The sequence below is a fragment of the Pantherophis guttatus genome, chromosome 6 (genome assembly GCF_059756535.1).
Source record: "Pantherophis guttatus breed Tessera chromosome 6, ASM5975653v1, whole genome shotgun sequence".
NCBI lineage: Eukaryota > Metazoa > Chordata > Lepidosauria > Squamata > Colubridae > Pantherophis > Pantherophis guttatus.
The window spans coordinates 12,094,487-12,113,256 of NC_142068.1; the positions used below are offsets into that span (position 1 = coordinate 12,094,487).

General features: G+C 39.7%; 1 long non-coding RNA gene across 2 annotated transcripts in view; it reads right to left on the minus strand.

Moving 5' to 3' along the window:
• LOC117678153 (uncharacterized) overlaps positions 1–16,591 on the minus strand; it is a 560,714-nt gene extending 544,123 nt beyond the window's left edge. Inside the window, exon 1 of one of the 2 annotated variants that reach the window (XR_015728567.1) lies at positions 16,398–16,591. This is a non-coding gene — a long non-coding RNA (uncharacterized LOC117678153). The remainder of the gene's footprint in view (positions 1–16,397) is intronic. The other variant, XR_009620371.2, reaches the window with a different exon arrangement.
• Positions 16,592–18,770: the final 2,179 nt, after the last annotated feature.

Below are 18,770 nucleotides of genomic sequence, written 5' to 3' on the forward strand. Positions count from 1 at the left end.
GTTCCTTGCCAGGCCGTGAGCTCCCAGATGAAAGGCTGCAAATTAAGTTCTGGCAAGCAGTCTTTGTGGCACGAAACACAATGAGCAAAATTTTCAGAAATACGAACTGTTGTCTCCTACGACAACTACTCCCCTTTCCTTCTATTTATTCCCCAGCCAGGGAGGGGCCATTCAGCGTCCACATGTGCTTTGCTTCCCGAGTCGACTCCTTGTCCTCTGTTGTTCATCTCTCCTCACTGCTCTGTGCATACGTACATCTGGAACAGGCCTCAGCTGCTCTTCCCCCTCACTCATATCAGCCTGCAAAGGCAGCTGCCTCTCCGGTGGTTGGGAAATGTCGGACGGCCCTGGCTCTATCTCTGCATCCAATGCAGAGCATCCATCAGAGCTTTCCCCAGACTCCAGAACTGGCCCAAGTTCCTCCCCAACCTCCTCATTGTCCGAGTCTGCCGCCAGCTCCACTGGCAGCTGGCAGGCCACAACAACCAGATGATCAGTTCTAGTCCTTCCTTAGGGATGAAAGCTGGCTAGGTGACTATGGGCCAATCACCAGGAGACTGTGAGTTCTAGTTCTGTGTTAGGAATGAAAAGATGGTAACTTTGGGCAGTCATTCTCTCTCTCTCTCAAGACACAACATCACACTCAGGCAATGAGCTGGTCAATCAATTTCTGTCACAATCAGTGGATCAAAATTCGGTTGATCCGGAAAAAAAAAACAATGTCAAATTGATATGGCAAAAATAGATTTGACAAATACATATTCCACTTCAATTCCCATAATTCCAAGCCATCTAAAAACAACCAAATTGAAAAAGACTATATGAGAAGAATGTTTTTTTTTCATTTAATGAATTAGCAGTAGAAGAGAATATTTGTAGCTCATCATCCAGATGAGTAGAGATTAACATCAAATTAACCTTAGACCAGCAACCAAACAGCAAACAATACTCTGATCAAGGAAATGCCGAAGAAGCTAATATTTAAAAACCCAACCAAAGAAGCACCAGGAACACTCCCACCAATACTGACAGAACAAGTCACTACAACAGGAGGGTCAAACTGGATTTCTTCGAGGGCCAGATCAGCATTGTAGTTCTCCTCTACGGGCTGGTTGTGGGGGGGGGAGACTGGATGGATGCCTCCTGTAGCACCCTGCCAGCCTAAATAGGGCACAGAGGGCCACACACCTCCCCGTGCCAAGCTTTTGGCCTGGATGGCCTCCTGCAGCACTTTGCTGGCCAAAATGGGGAGTGGGGGCCATGTGCAGCCTCCCCACGACCCACTTTCAGCCTCCACAGCCTCCTGCAGCACTCTGCCAGCCGAAAACAGGCCATGGGGGAACCTCACATGCCCCCCCTGCGGTCTGTTTTTGGCCTCCACTGCCTCCTGCAGCACTCTGCCAGCCGAAAACAGGCCGCGGGGGAACCTCACGTGCCCCCCCATGGTCTGTTTTTAGCCTCCTGCAGCACTTTGCCAGCTGAAAATGGGCCACGGGGGCCCGGCCCCCCCATGCATTGTTTTGGCCAGCAGAGGCACCCTGTGCCAGTCCATTGATATTTCCAGACCGGCCCCATGGGCCAGATCTAAGCACCCCACAGGCCGGATCTGGCCCACCGGCCTTGAGTTTGACACCCCTGCACTACAACATAAAATGTGAACAAACCCCTCTACCTTCTAGCATGGCTGACATTACTTAGTTTGGTAATGAAGTGTGTTCAAGAAAACAAGTTCAGAAAGCACCAAGGACCCCTCGGTAAAATGAATTGTCTTTTATTCTTATTGAATTAATAGTCACTGGCAGTATTGTCCATATATTTGTCTGTTTCTTTTTTAATCCCACCCAAACTGATGGTCACTGGCAAATTATTGGTCTTCTTGGCAAGTACTACAGTCATAGTCTGACCTTGCTTAAACTGTGAAACCAAGCATGCTAGTCTCTTTGTACTTGGACGGGAAATTCCCATGGAATTCTAAGCATGCAGTTTAGGTCAGGAATTTCTTACAAGAAGGCAATGCTGATGTTGCCAAGAAGACTTCATGGTGGTAACCATGTGGTTACCAATAATGTGGATAAAAGAAAGGAATAATACAGAGTCAGATACATGAGCTCTAAAAGACCCTCTCTATTCACATTATTATAAGAGAGGAAAGTGCTTGCTTGGAGATTACATTAACAAACAGTTAAACCCCATTAAGGGTAATAAATCTTCTGATGAGGCCTAGCCATCAGGGAAGGACAGCCAGATGGAAGACATCTGAATGGCCCCACTATCAGATACACAAAACAGCCACAAGAAACAAAGAGTCACTTATTACCTCTTATTACCCAAGGACAGTAGTAAATCTCCCATTAGCAACTCCGAGCACTTAAGAAAAAGTTGTGTGGCTAAGATAATTTTATAAACTAAAATTAATGGTTTAAGTAATTAGATGAACATATTATCAAATGTATGTAACCATATAGGGAAAATCGGATGTATGTAACCATATATGGAAAATGTATGATCTCACTGAATCCTTTGTCTTATAAATGTATAAAAACAGGGATATCACAGCTCTTGGGTTGTTCAAAGCTTCAGGTACAAATCTGGCTCTGAACCTTGTGCAATAAAACTGTCTCTGGCTGACCCAGGAATGTTGCTTGGTCCCTTCATTCCACATCACCAAGAGCTGAGCTTGATGAGAAGGCATCTTTGCCTTAGATTATAATGCAAAGAGTCAAACAACAATCCAAACAAAACAGCTTCCTCCTTTCTTATAGAAAATTAGCACACTGCAACTCAAAGATCTTTGGTCTAAAAACCTTTCTGTATTATTAATTTTTTGCATCCAGATGAACTTCATCTCAAAAAAAGATGAAGTTTAACATTTTATTTTCCCCAGTCTTATCTAAATGTTCCTGATCATCTAGATCTGTCTTAGTCCAGCTATCAGAGGGATATAAAATTCAAGTTGATCAGACAGTCATTGTGGATAACCTATCCCAGGATTGATTAGTTCATGGGCATACAGAGATTCATCCAAACTAACTGTGGAACTACATTCCAGACCAGCTGCAAATTCTGAGCAGTCTTCAAGAGCAGCAGCCCCAGGTAGGATACATTGCACCTCCTTACAGGAGGTGACCAAGGCAGGAGTGATCGTGAGCAATGCCTCCCAATCCATGAAAAGATACAACTGGTACACACGATAAATCTGTGCAGACTTAAATCTTTCTATGTGGAGAACATAGACACAAAAGCTTATTTGTCCAAATGAGGTGGATGGGCTGAGATGAAATTCAGCTTCAGGCATGATCCAGGGCAGTGGTGAAATCCAATTTTTTTTAATTACCGGTTCTGTGGGCGTGGCTTGGTGGGCATGGCAGGGGAAGGATACTGCAAAATCTCCATTCCCACTCCACTTCAGGGGAAGAATACTGCAAAATCCCCATTCCCTCTCCACTCCTGGGGGAAGGATATTGCAAAATCTTCATTCCCACCCCACTCTGGGGCCAGCCAGAGGTGGTATTTGCCAGTTCTCCGAACTACTCAAAATTTCCGCTGCTGGTTCTCTGAACTGCTCAAAATTTCCGCTACCGGTTCTCCAGAACCTGTCAGAACCTGCTGGATTTCACCTCTGATCCAGGGGTAATCAGTTTCTAGTCCAATCTTTATCCAGATAATTCAATACAGCATACAAATAAAGTTTCAGGCAGGGAAGGAGAACAATTATCATGACAAAGATCCCGTGAAGCTATTACCATTTTTTTCATATTGCCGTGACTAAGCTTGAGTTATTTTCTAAGTCTTGCAAATAAAATAAATGGCTTGAGTATTTTTGTTTCTCCCTGCATAGCCGGTGACATGTTGGTGGACTTGTTGAAACCTTACTTAACTCAGGATTTGGGTCACCTGACTTAGTCTATATGGGTAATCCTTGACTTATGACCGGTCACTTACCAGCTGCTCAAATTTACGATGGATCTCTCCCGGGGCACTTAAGACCAGATTCCAAAGTTCTGATGGCTGTCCTCCCCCATAATCATGTGATTGCATTTTGTGAGTTTGGCAACCTACTCACATTTCCAGCCATTCACTCCATCCCACTGTCACGTGATCGTGTTTTACAACAGTTTTGCCAAAAACAGCATTTCCTTCCAGTTTTCAGCAAAACCAGCCCATGATGAACAATGGGCTCACTTTATGACCGTCACAGAAAAGGTTGTAATATCGGGTTGGTCATATAGGTGACTCACTTTACGACCATTGTAACGTATGACCATAAGGCTCCATTATGGTCATAAGTCGAGGACTATCTGTACCTGCGTCTTCTCAAGTGCCTCTTCCATTGATACAGTTTCTTCTGATAACACTTGAGTTCCAGTGAACACTCATTTTGGTCACGTTCTTTAGCTTCTGAACCTGAAAATTCAGACTCAACATCAATTTTAACAACAATTAAAAAGTTAGTCTTCTAATTAGGTAGCAGCAATGGGGCCTGTCTGTTCTAAGGGGGCCTCAGGGCCTCTTACAATACAGGGTTTCCTTCTGAACCATCTCATGCAGCTGTTTTACCTTGAGTGCCCTGTTTTTCAGTGGCCATGGAGGACCTGTTCAGCAGCTAGGCTTGGGGACTCCAAACTTAGCAACTTGTGGACTCCAAGTCCCAGAATTCCTCAGCCAATCATGCTATTACAACCATGCTGGATGGGGAATTCTGGGAGTTGAAGTCCACAAGTTTTAAAGTTGCCAACCCCTGACCTAGGCCAATGACCTATGTTCCTTCACAGGCCTCACCTTGATCCTATGAAGTTCAATATCTTCATGAAACAGCTGCACAAGGTCATGTGGGGCTTGGTAATACAAGGCCATCGGTATGCTGATACAAGTACTATTTTACTCATAGAATAGAATAGAATAATTTAATTTAATTTAATTTAATTTAATTTATCGCATTTCTATGCTGCCCAACTCCCAAGGGACTCTGGGCGGCTTACAACAAAAATAATGCGAACAATGAACAGAATAGAATAGAATAGAATAGAATAGAATAGAATAGAATAGAATAGAATAGAATAGAATAGTTGAAAGGGACTTTGGAGGTCTTCTAGTCCAACCCCCTGCTTAGGCAGGAAACCCTACACCACTTCAGACAAATGGTTATCTAACATCTTCTTAAAAACTTCCAGTGTTGGAGCATTCATAACTTCTGCAGGCAAGTTGTTTCGCTGATTACTTGTTCTAACTGTCAGGAAATTTCTCCTTAGTTCTAAATTGCTTCTCTCCTTGATCAGTTTCCACCCATTGCTTCTTGTCCTGCCCTCAGGGGCTTTGGAGAATAGCTTGACTCCCTCTTCTTTGGGGTAGCCCCTAAGATATCGAAACACTACTATCATGTCTCCCCTAGTCCTTTTGATTAAACTAGACATACCCAGTTCCAGCAACCGTTCTTCATATGTTTTAGCCTCCACTCCCCCAATCATCTTTGTTGCTCTTTTCTGCACTCTTTCTAGAGTCTCAATATCGTTTTTACATTGTGGTGACCAAAACTTGCCTTTTATCATCTGGAAATCAAGTGATTCTTTTGACTGGGTGTATAAGAAAAAGCCAAAATTAAATCAAGACGTGGCAGAGAGGCTCCTGTCAATAGGAAACTAGATTCTCAGGATTCTTGGATTGTCTGAGTGGGTGATCTATGTTAGGAATTAAAGGTAGTCCTCAAATTACAACCAAAATTGAGCCCATAATTTATGTTGCTAAGCAAGACAGTTGTTAAGTGGGTTTTGCTCTATTTTACGATCTTTATTGCCAACGTTGTTAAGTGAATCACTGCAGTTGTTAAGTTAATAACACAGTTGTTACGTGAATCTGGTTTCCCCATCACTTTGCTTGTCAAAAGGTCACCAAAAGTGATCACATGATCCTGGGATACTGCAACCATCATAAATATGTCTGTTTCCAAGCATCCGCATTTGGTCATGTGACCGTGGGGGATGCTGCAACAGTTGTAAGTGTGAAAAATGGTCACAACTCACTTTTCTCAATGTCTTTCCAACTTCACTAAATGTAAAGTTGCAAGTCAAGGACTACCTCTTATGTATTATTTCAGTTTGCTCTGGATGAGATTGCACTCCACCTTAGTAGACAGCTCTGCCATCTGGGAGTATGCTCCAACTCCCAACCTGATAGCCAGGTGGAGGTAATAGCACAGGAAACATATGTACAATAATGTGTAATGAGCCTCTTGCAACTATGCCTGAGCCAGTCAAACTGCTAACCGTCATTTATGCTTCAGTTATTTCTCAGTTTGATTATACCAAGCTGCCAACTGGTTGCTAATTGTTTTCCGGGCATACTTTTAAGTAGTTAGACCTAAACATCCTGCTAATTAGCTAAGGGACCACCTAGCTTGATGTAAACGTACCCAGATATTTAAATCAGCGGGAAAGGCCCTCTTAATGAGACTTTCATTTTCCGAGTTTTATCTGTTGGGCATATAGGTAAGAGCTTCTGCTATTTTTGCTTCCAAGCTTTATAATACCCTGTTTCCCTGAAAATAAGACATCCCCTGATAATAAGCTCAATTGAGCTTTTGAGCACATGCGCTAAAATAAGTCCACCTCCCTTGAAAATAAGTCCCCCCCCCGAAAATAAGTCCTCCCCGAAAATATTTAAACACATGTGCAGCCGGTCCCCGCCATTTCCTCTGGTTAGGGTTAGGGAGACAGAGCTGGAAATCAGGAAAGACAGCAAGAGAAACATCGTCTTGCTCCATGCACCCCAAAATAATAAGACCTCCCCAAAAATAAGACCAAGCGCTTATTTCGGGATTCAAAAAAATATAAGACAGGGTCTTATTTTCAGGGATAGTCCCTTTGGAGATACCTTTATCCTCTACTCCAGCAGCCCCCAACCTTTTGGGCACCAGGGATCAGTTCCTTGGAGAGAGATTTTTCTGTGGACTGGAGAGGGTGTGGGTTTGCATGCTGCCTGCATCCCATGGATGGGGCTTCGCTTGTTTACATATCCCAATTTCTGGCATACCGCAGACCAGTCCACACACTGGGGGTTAAGGACCCCTGCTCTACTCATACTGTTTTGGGGAGATTGATGAAGTCCTTCCTCTTGCGAGTGGCATGGTGACCTAGAGGTGAAGTTCTTGCCTCACAATCAGGAGACTGCAACTTCAATTCTCTGGGGGAAAAGAGAAAATATCTACTGTGAATTCCATGTAGGTGTCAGGAAGGGCATCCAGCCAGTAAACGCTCACCTCCATTCAGTCGCCCTGACTCCACCCCAATGCAGAGTCATTAAAAGTGGGGGGGAATACAGACCTTCCTCTTCAGTCTGACCTTTATGGCTTAAGTTAGTTTTAATAGTGATTTTGATAGCTTCATGGTTCTGATGAGAATTCATGATTGAACTGTTTAGGTTTCTAAGTAGAAAAACGTTTTTATGAAGGGATGTCTATCTAAATAAATAGGAGGTGAATCTAAAATGTTTTATATGCAATGTCTTGGAATCTAACTACAATATTGATGAATTAGAGCAGGGGTCTCCAACATTTTGGGTTCGGCAGACCAGCAATGTTACTGGCAGCTTCTGTGATTTCAGCGGTGGGAGGTAGTTTCATCTGCATAACCTAAATCCCATGCATATGCAAATGAAGGGGTCACAGCCAATGGGTCACAGCCTGGCAGTGGTCCATGGCCAGGGGGTTGGAGACCCCTGAATCAGAGTACCAAACATGTTGACTAACAAGCATATGTTTCATTTGGGTTAGTCCTAGGTTGCATGCAGTAGATATGCCATTTATAATGGTGTCTTCTGTAGGAATAAATGATATATTTGATGATTTTAAACAGATTCCACACTTTTTATATTTGGGAATATAAAAGCTTTTTTTTTTAACCTTAAAAAAGTAGTTTTCAGTTAAGATATGCAGTCATAAACTAATAAGTACATGTACTGTGGAATCCAGATATTATGTTACTAAAACTTCCATTTTACTTAGTCTGACAACAAAGTAGTGAAAATTGTTATTTATTTGTTCCTTGCTTGTCAGTTTGTTTGACAGGGTTTATATGTTGCTCCAGCGATATCTGACTCTTAGTGCTTTACAGACATCCCAAAGAAGTAATAGGAGAAAAACTAAATATAACATTATAAACAGAATAATGGTATAACTTCCACAGCATCTCTCATATTCCCTACCCATTACTAGGAGAAATGAAGCAACACTTATGACTCCAAATCTTATTGCAAGGATTTTCAAACTTGACAACTTTAAGACTTGCGGACTTCAACTCTTAGAATTCCCTAGCCGGCCATGCCAAGTTAAGTGTCAGGGTGTCAGAGTTTGTTGCAGCACACACAATCAGATACACAATTAAATAATTCTGCAGGATTCATCTACATATAAGAAACTTCTTTATATGCAATACCATACAGCACAAATCAGCATACAAAAACAGGAACACAGCAGCAATATTCATAGAAGTAAGTCATTACAGAGTAGAGAGAGACAGAGGCTCCCATTACAGAGGCCAAACCAACTCTTATATACAGTTCAGCAAGTCTAAACCACGCCCAGACTCTAAACTGTCTCTTATGGCCCCATACAAACAAATACTATGTTTCAGTTTCCAAACAGTGCCCATTGGCTGACCTGTTATCATGTCTATCCAAACAGTCCCCATTGGCTGATCTGTTGCTATGTCTATTCCAGTCTATAAACATACACAGGGTTAAAGCTTCAGAGACAGCAATAGCCATGATAGCAATAACACTTAGACTTATATACTGCTTCACAGTGCTTTACAGCCCTCTCTAAGCGGTTTACAGAGTCAGCATATTTGCCCCCAACAATCTGGGTCCTCATTTTACCCACCTCGGAAGGATGGAAGGCTGAGTCATCCTTCAGCCTGGTGAGATTCGAACTGCCGAACTGTAGGCAGCCAGCAGTCAGCAGAAGTAGCCTGCAGTACTGCACTCTAACCACTGCGCCACCGTGGCTCTGGTAGGATGGATGAACAGTAACCACATCTTGCTATGGTTCAATTTTAGACTATAATGACACCCACTGAGGTCAACAACATTATTGCCACGAGTGCAGAACAATACACTGTACAGGCAGTCCTCGACTTACGACAGTTCATTTAGTGACCGTTTGAAGATATAACGGCACTTAAAAAAGGATTTATGACCATTTTTCATACTTACAATGTTGCAGCATCCCCATGGTCATGTGATCAACATTCAGAGGTTTGGCAACTGACTCATATTTATGACGGTTGCAGAGTCCCATAGTCACGTGATCATCTTTTTGTGGCCTTCTGACAAGCAAAGTAAATGCAGAAGTCAGATTCACCGAACTACTGTGTTACTAAGTTAATAACTGCAGTGATTCGCTTAACAAATGTGGCAAGAAAGGTTGTACAAAGAGACAAAACTCACTTAAAAATGTCTCACTTAGCAACATAAATTTTGGGGTCAATTTTGGTCGTAAATGGAGGACTACCAGTAGATTGCTTGGAACTAACATTAATTGAATTTCCTGCATTAATATACAGATGACACATTACAAAGAAGATACATTATGAGCTCTCCTGGTAATTTTTAGTTTACCCGAGTTTTCTATTGCACACTCCAGCTTAACCTGTAAAAGGACCGTATTTTTCGGAGTATAAAACGCTCCAGAGTATAAGACGCACATTAGTTTTCGGGGAGGAAAACAAGAAACAAAAATTCTGCCTCTGCCTACCAGCATCCATCAGTATTCATCTGGCTAGCGTCCTTGCAGCAAACAGCCTGCTAAGCTTCACCATGTTATTGCAGCCTGATTTAGCACAAACAGCTGATTGGCAGTTGAATCAGTCTCCCGGAATACTGCCAATGAGCTGTTCCAGGCTGCAGGGATCACCAGAGCGCCTCTGCGCATCGCGTTTTTGGCCTCCGCACGCCTAGTTTTTGGCCTCCATGCATCGCATTTTTGGCCGGTTCCAGGCGGGGATCGCCACCCGCCGATCCCTGTCGCCTAGAACTGGCCAAAAATGCGATGCATGGAGGCCAAAAACAGGGCATGCCGAGGCCAAAGATGCGACACACAGAGGCCGAAAACGCAACGCCGGAGGTGGCGATCGGTGGCGATGTGCTGTGGCAATCCCTGCAGCCTGGGTCTAAAATGGGGCATGAGGAGGCCGAAAACGCGATGCACGGAGGCCAAAAATGGCCAAAGGGTGGAGGCCGGTGGGTGGGCGGGGCTTCAGCAACATTCAGTGCATAAGACGCACCACAATTTTCACCCACTTTTAGGAGGGAAACAAGTGTGTCTCATACTCCGAAAAGTATGGTATTTATTTTTTCCATCCTGCTTCCCACAGAAAGATTCCCCACCTCCTCCACAAATTGTTGTTGGGACCACATGCAATCTGATTTCAGCCCACAAAAGCAGACAGTCAAGTTAAACATGGCGTCCTAAGACCTGCTTCTTTGCCCAAACTTAGAGCTCGCTAGACATGCCTCAGATTTAAAAAAAAAAAAAAAGCAGGAGGAAAGCAAATCCATAGTATCCCAGATGATGTGTAATTTGGCTTTGAATCGTAATATCAAAAATGCAGGTTTCACAATTACCATACATTTTATCATCATGCCAATTCTTCATATCCTGCTAAGGAGAACTGGCCTCTCATCAAACTGATTAGACCATAAAAAAAAAAAGCATATTTCAGGAAAAAAAAAACCACAGCGGATCAGTTGGTGTCTTATCACTTGATTACTTAACATTAAATGAGTAACAGCTGCATACATGAACCGTCTCCAATGGAGAAGCGCTCGCAAACTATACATTACCTCGCGTTTCGCGATTTGTGTCTGCCCCTTTTGATTTATATGTCTGCGTGAGAGAAGCAGGCGTGCCAAGTTGATATTTTCCTATTTCCTCTCCTTTTATTTTTTTTTTCCCCACTCCAAAGCATCTTCACAGAAGGAGGAAAAAAAAAAAAAAAGCTTGAGAAGATGATTTGGGCTGAAACACAACAAGGAAATGAAGCTACACAAATTTTCTTCATGTACGTTTTCCCCATTCTGATCCAGCTCAACCCAATGGTTTTAAAAGGATGCAAACTAATGATCTCTACTATACTCCATATAAAGCAAAGATGGCGTTTTATGTAGTATTGTTGTTAATGAAGACAGCTAAATATCTGGGAGATATTCTATTAGGGATGAATCTCATTCACAGATGAATGTTATCACCTCATGGATAACATTCTGTGTGAGGCCCTATCAGTGTAATATTGGGCAATCAGATGCCCACAAGAACAAACTGAACAAGTTTTTGTGCAGAACGATAGAAACCGACAGTGGGAATTTATTTATTTAGCGTATGGCATATCATACATGGACTAGCAATGTAAATTAACATTTCATCTAGATTAGTAGAACCCAATAAAATATAAATGTTTTTTAAAAATCTACGTTCAAATACCAATGTCTAGACCATCTAACCATTTATTTATTTTATTTTATTTTATTTCAAATTTATATCCCGCACCTTCTCCCAAGGGACTCAGGGCGGTGTACAGCCAGATAAAAACATACAATACAAACATTAAAAACAATTAAAAGAATATATATTAATTTGGCCCAGTTTAAAAAGACAAACCAATTAAATATTTAAAAATATGTTAAGCCAGCCCGGCTTGCTGAAAAAAGAAAGTTTTAAGGGCACGGCGGAAGGTACCGAGGTCTTGGATTCTCCTTATCTCTGGGGGCAGCTGGTTCCATAGGGTAGGTGCCCCCACAGAGAAGGCCCTCCCCCTGGGGGTCACCAGCCTGCACTGTTTGGCTGATGGCACCTCGAGGAGGCCCTCTCTGTGGGAGCGCACGGGTCGATGGGAGGTTGTCGGTAGCAACATAAATTATACTGCATTGAAGTGCAGTATAATTTATATATTTTTAAAAAGAGATACTAGACCGGTATATGCCTTCAGCTTCCAGGCAGTCATGATGTGATCTACAGTTTGACATGGGACCCCACAATCACACCGCGGGGAAGGTACTACGCCCCATTTATACAGAGAGAGAGTGGGAAATTTAAGATTTAAATGTTAGCCATGAAGTCTGACTGGTAACCCCAAACCAGCCAACCTGATACTGATTTATAGCCATGAATAAATGTATAAAACATTTTGGGCATAGCTATAATATAATATATCTGCCAACCTAGCAGTTCGAAAGCAGGTAAAAAATGCAAGTAGAAAAATAGGGACCACCTTTGGTGGGAAGGTAACAGCGTTCTGTGCACCTTTGGCGTTTAGTCATGCCGGCCACATGACCACAGAGACGTCTTCGGACAGCACTGGCTCTTCAGCTTTGAAACAGAGATGAGCACCGCCCCCTAGAGTTGGGAACGACTAGCACATATGTGCGAGGGGAACCTTTACCTTTACCTTTATAATATTATAAAACTAGGCAATAGTACATTCTACCAATGATCTAATTAAAAGTTATCTTTTTTGAACTGAAGATGAGGTAAAAAAGAGTGGAACAACTTGTCTCCAGAAGTTGTGAATGCTCCAACACTGGAAGTTTTTAAGAAGATGTTGGATAACCATTTGTCTGAAGTGGTGTAGGGTTTCCTGCCTAAGCAAGGGGCTGGCCTAGAAGACCTCCAAGATCCCTTCCAACTCTGTTATTCTATTCTATTCTATTCTATTCTATTCTATTCTATTCTATTCTATTCTAGTCTAGTCTAGTCTAGTCTAGTCTAGTCTAGTCTAGTCTAGTCTAGTCTAGTCTAGTCTAGTCTAGTCCAGTCCAGTCCAGTCCAGTCCAGTCCAGTCCAGTCCAGTCTAGTCTAATATCATACTTTGGCTGGACAAACAGAGAATTCTGCTTTTTCAAAAATACCCTTTTAGTGGTCAACCAAAGCAAAACAATTCAGTAATGTATTTAGCTTTCACTAGTTGGCTACATGTTAATATGTATAAGATTAGACATCTATAAAGCTAGCTATTCTTAAAAGGGATTATATTTGCAGTTAAGTCGCACCAAAAGCAACTATTAAAAATGAAATTAATTTGAGTTTATGCTATTGCTTCTAGCAGGATAATAAAGTGGGAATAAATCATATGCTAAATAATTAGGGCTAGTTTATGACAGCTGTCCACTACGGTCCATTCCAATGTAAATCCTGTTAAAATGGCTGAGATTAGTTTGTTGACATTAATAAAGAAAAGCTTCTATATAGTCACTAAGTTGACCATGACTTGATGACACATTATCAATCAAGATTATGAATGCATTTTATGCTTTCCACGTCTTTCAGAAGGAATCCGACAGTGAGAAAGTGTCAGACTATACCAAGAATAAACATGTTATTATACATGTTAAAAGTGATATTTACATGAAAAGAACATAATATCTATCATTTTCAATTGATCTTAGGATGCCACCAAATGCCTTAGTGAAAATTCATTTTTCCCCCAGTTCTTAACCAACACACAAGCAAATATTATAACAATGAGAGAAATAATAGTCACAATCCAGCTCACAGATGGGTCATACAAGAGCCATATTGTGGTCAATATAGCTAACAGCATTATATTTATACATATATATATGTATGTATGTATACTAAAAAGCAATTAATACAGTAAATCCATGTAAAGACAAGAATAAAATGAGCTAAGAATAATTTGTATTTAATGGACCAAAATTATAGGGAATTTAATGTGTTTATTTGAGACATATTCATCCAGACAAGTAAATTATTACTTATAGTGTGCAGTATCTCAGCTTTGCCTTTTGATATCATACATATACACAAACACATAGACAGCATATGTTTCATTTCATCCCAGCATAATAAAAATACTGTATGTAGAACTAATATCACATAATAGAGAATAATAAGTGTATACAAGTGTTACACTTTCAGGATCTTAAAAATACAAACATTCAAATAGCTAATAAAAAAGTTAACAGCTTTCAAAAAGTTAACAGTTTTTTAAAAAAACTAGTTCTTTTTTTTAAAGGCCACATCTATTTAATGAATTTCTGAAATCAAAAGTAAGGAGGGTGGGGGAATATTTCCTAAGAATCATAATATAATACAAATGGTATACCGCATATAATAAAAGCATTGTTTAGTATGAATAAACAGTTACTACATCTTATCTTATTCTATGTTCACAGTTTTGTTTTGTTTTTTGCAAATTTGTTTTAAAAATTATGAAGAGTCCATTATCTCATCCAAAATAACTTTGGGCATAATTAACACTTCCTTTTGGAATATGGATGCTTCATGTACTGTTGGTAAAATGTCCCAGAAAAAGATTCAAAATTATTGTAAATGGCTTTCTACTTTATTTGTAAAAAAAAAAAAAAAATGAAATGAACAAAGGATGGATAGAATGTTGGAAAAAACACAGGGGAAAAATAAGATAATATATCAGTATAGCAACGTATTAAATGATTCTTCAACAGCATATAATTCTTTGTCTTCAAAAAGGGTAAAAATAGGATTATGTGTTGTAGCTGCAGTATTTAAATGCTCACCTCAGTTTTTGTATAGTTACCTAGCCTCTTCCAACCTGCATCATGAGATCTCGCTATGATTTTAAAGGTCCAAAGGATTTCTAAAAATTCTCTACACATGTTTTTTTCCACTGAGCTCTTAATTTAGTGTGAAGATTAAATAAATTATATACTTTGGATCAAGCCAGAAATGTAATCTTACATCCAGTGTATTTCTAGCAGTGGAGCTGACTCTTATCTCTATAAGTCAACTCTTTGAATCTCGCATAGGAAATAGATGGTTTTAAATTCCAAAAGTTATGTTTTTCCAAGATATTATATAAAAGGACATTTGTCTTTCTGAGGGAGGAGAATATATGCACATCGACAGGCACACTCACAAAATCAAACACAGCCACTTATACCACGTAGATATCGCACACCCACAAACCATTTTGACACCCTCACAGTACACAACATTCCCAATTTATAAAAGTTGTTCATTATCTGGTCTTCTTATTAATATAGCTTGCTATTTTAGTGTACACAAATGCGTTATATATTATTTCAGGCAGTCTAAATGACAGTAAATATGTCGTTTATTACTGTCACTATGTGACAGTAATAAAATGGACTAGTCCATACAAGTGAAAGAAAAAGATTAAAACAGTTTATTGTATTTATGTCTCTTGATTGAATATCTGTGTACATGAGGTAAAATACAAGGGGGGGCATTGATGCTAAAATATAAGCATGTAGTACCTCTGTAGTAATAGCCATAAGAAATCTAGTAATTAAAGCTGTTTGTTTAAATACTATCACAGCAAAATCCCAATAAAGTATATAGTACTCTCAACCTACTAACAAGTATGATAGTTTATATACTGCAACAGTTTTGATATATAACTCTCACCTAAACCTTCTTTTAATAGTGCTAACTCAGTTATTTAATAATAAAACCAGAACATCAAGGTAAAGGAAAAAGGTAACTACAGAAGGTTAAGCTACAGTAAACTGAAGAATATTTCTATAACATCAAATCACCACAAAATGCATATTTATATTAGAAAATGGTCTGTCTCACCCAGGTTGCAGGAAAGTTAATGCACAGACAGCAAAACATAACTGCAATATAATTTCAATAATATGTTAACTTTAAAAAAAAAAAACAAATCCAGTAGGCTATAACTAAGAATATACTGGTTTCCATTATTTTGCAACATTTTTGTGGAAGCTGCAAACCCTAAGAGGATCAAGTGTATTTTATATCATCAGCATTTTATAAGAACCACGTTTAAGTACTTTACTGAAAATACCATGTGATGAAAGACTTATGAATATAAATAAAGCTAAGTCTGCCACTGCAAATCATATCAAAAAAATTTTTTTTTAAAAAAAATACATTGCTTCAAAATGGCTAAAAGAGCCTTAAATATTACCTTTTGGCTTCATCATTTACAAATGGATATATATATATATATATATATATATATATATATATATATATATATAATGAACAGGCACATGGGCTTCCTTGTACATAAAGATAGAGACAGACATAGACATTGTATGTTTTTTTTCCAATAATAAAAATAATAAATAAATAAGCTACGACACGAAATAATGAGAAAAGGTACTGAACTCTGGAAATGCCAGAGAAAGGTTATCAGGCATATGAAACACAACCTGAAGTTTTATCATCCTCAACATCACCCCATTAACCACAAAACATTTGATAGGAACCCATCTAGGTGCCAGGCAGAAAGAGTTGGAACATGCCAAGCTGAGAGTTCAAACTTTCAAGTCGGTTGCCTTGTCCTGGTCTCCAGAGTTAACCTTTCTGGCCCCCTATTTTCACCCTGAAAATAAATAGCAATATAAACATTCTAAAGTACCTCTATATACCCCGAGGAAATGCTCTGGACAGACAGATGAGATGACATATATTTCTTCCTTCCCATTCTTCAACAACTTCTTCTCTCTGAGGCTGAAAGGGAATGCTTTGAGACTCAGTCGCATATTTAATTAGAAGCAAGCTGCTTGCACTATCACTCTGCGAATCTACCTCTCCAATCTCTCGTGAGTCAATCTTCCCATCTCTGATTTTCTTTTATATTTATGCTAGAATATTTAATTGTAGACAAAAGGTTACTCTGGCTGTATTCACTGCACAGAGGCAGAATAATCTGCTTTAAAAGGCTTGACATTTCAGGCTTTTCAAAAAGGCTGAAAAAAAATTATATCCCTGCTTTTGTTAATCAATGAAGTAGAACTCTCCTGAACAAAAGAATTAAATTGCTTGGTTGGTTTAATAAAACCAACAGAAATAGCAGCTTCCTCTGGGTTTTATTGTGTAGGCATGGCACACACATCTAGCACTGTAATTCCATATGATTCAGGGGCAAAACTCTAATTTCTGTGCACAGTTGGGTTTTTAAATCCTATTCAGATTCTATGCATTCTGGTTGGTTCTCTAAGGCCAGATTTATCATTAAACTTGACTTTTTCATAGGTGCAGCATATATGCAGCAATTTTGTTTTTGTTTTTGTTACTCTGCACTACCCAAAAAAAAAAAAAAAATAGAGATCATTAAAATGTATTAATCTAGCTATTAGTCTGACACAGTTTTATTTAAGCTGGGAGTTAATGATTTTATACCTTTACTCAGCTATTAAATAATTGTGGAAGGTGATGAGGGTGGGAACAAGTGTCAATGGGTTGTACATGAACGTACAAAACAGTACTTAGAAAACCCACTAACTTCAACCAAGAAAAGGCTGTTTTGTTAAGAAGAATTACTTAGTTCACTATTAATTAAGTCAAGCGTTCATGGCAAAAAATAATGTTAACATGTTTTGAAAGACTACATAATAGAGAAATTGCAGATTGGTAGTTAGTTTTGACAAACTATTCTTATTTGCTAAATTAAAACATTCTCCATCTAGAGCCAAAGAGAAGTGGTGAATTCTTACAAAGCCAAGAAGTCTAGACATACCCTTCTATAAATAGGGTGCAGTGGATCTCTAGATCCAAAGAATGGCCAGATCTTTAACATGGATTACAAGAGAGTGACCTAAATGAATAGCAGACCTGGACTTGACACTTTCAGCAGCCTGCATCCTAGATCTTAAAACAGAGCCTTCAAAATTATTGAGCGTGAATTCCTTACACTAGTGTTTCTCAACCTGGGCAGCTTGGAGATGTGTGGACTTCAACTCCCAGAATTCTGGGAGTTGAAGTCCACACGTCTTCAAGATGCCAAAGTTGAGAAACATTGCCCTACACAACTAAATTTCATGACCCCATGTATATCTTGTTCTCCCAGGGCGGAAAGCATATTAGCCAAGACTTTGAAAAAATCAAAAAAACCCACCCTGTGAAATGTCATTTTTATCTTCAACCTTCAATCTTTGGGAATGGAACTAAGAAATATAAGAAGGATCTTGAAGAACCCAAGGAGATGGCTCTTGCTGAAACTGTTGGAGCAAGTTCTTTGCTTCCCATGATCAATTTAATGTCTGGACTGGCATTGAACTCATACATTATGTGGGAGTACCCATATTGATTGTAACTCTGAGGGTGGAGGTTCATTCTCCGAGCTTGTGGGTTGGTTTCCGAACATTTTGGTACCAGGCTAGATAACATCTTCAGCATGAAGAGTTGAAGATGTTACTTAGCCTGGTAATGAAACGTATGGAAACCAACCCACAAGCTTGGAGAATGAACCTCCACCTTCATCCTGCACCCAAGGTACAGATATTCACCACTATCACAGTGTGTAACTCTTGCTATCACTACAACATAAATCATGACCTTGATCATCTGATTTTTATCAATTCATGAACTCTACCACCTCAGAACAGCACACAAAATCTTTATTCTAAGAATAAAAATTATGTGATACTTTTTATTAGTAGCTGACCACCAACTGAACATGTAACAGCACTATGATAAGGCTATAAAAAGGAAAAATGTCATTTTAGGCTCAATCAAATAAAATTGCATCACAGGAAATAATAGTTTATTGTGCGCTTGTCAGACCCTACGAACTCAATTCTGAGCATCGTAGTTTAAAATGGATTCAAACAAAAGGGAACTGGTTCCCAGAAGAACAACTAGATTGATCATGGAACTAGAAACTAACTTCTACCCAAAAAAAGGGGGCTGGCCTATAGGGCCTTAAGAAGAAAATGTTGATGGGAGAATACAGTAGCACTTTCCAAATATTTGAGGGGCTCCCTCAAATATTTGAGGAGGTGGTCAAACT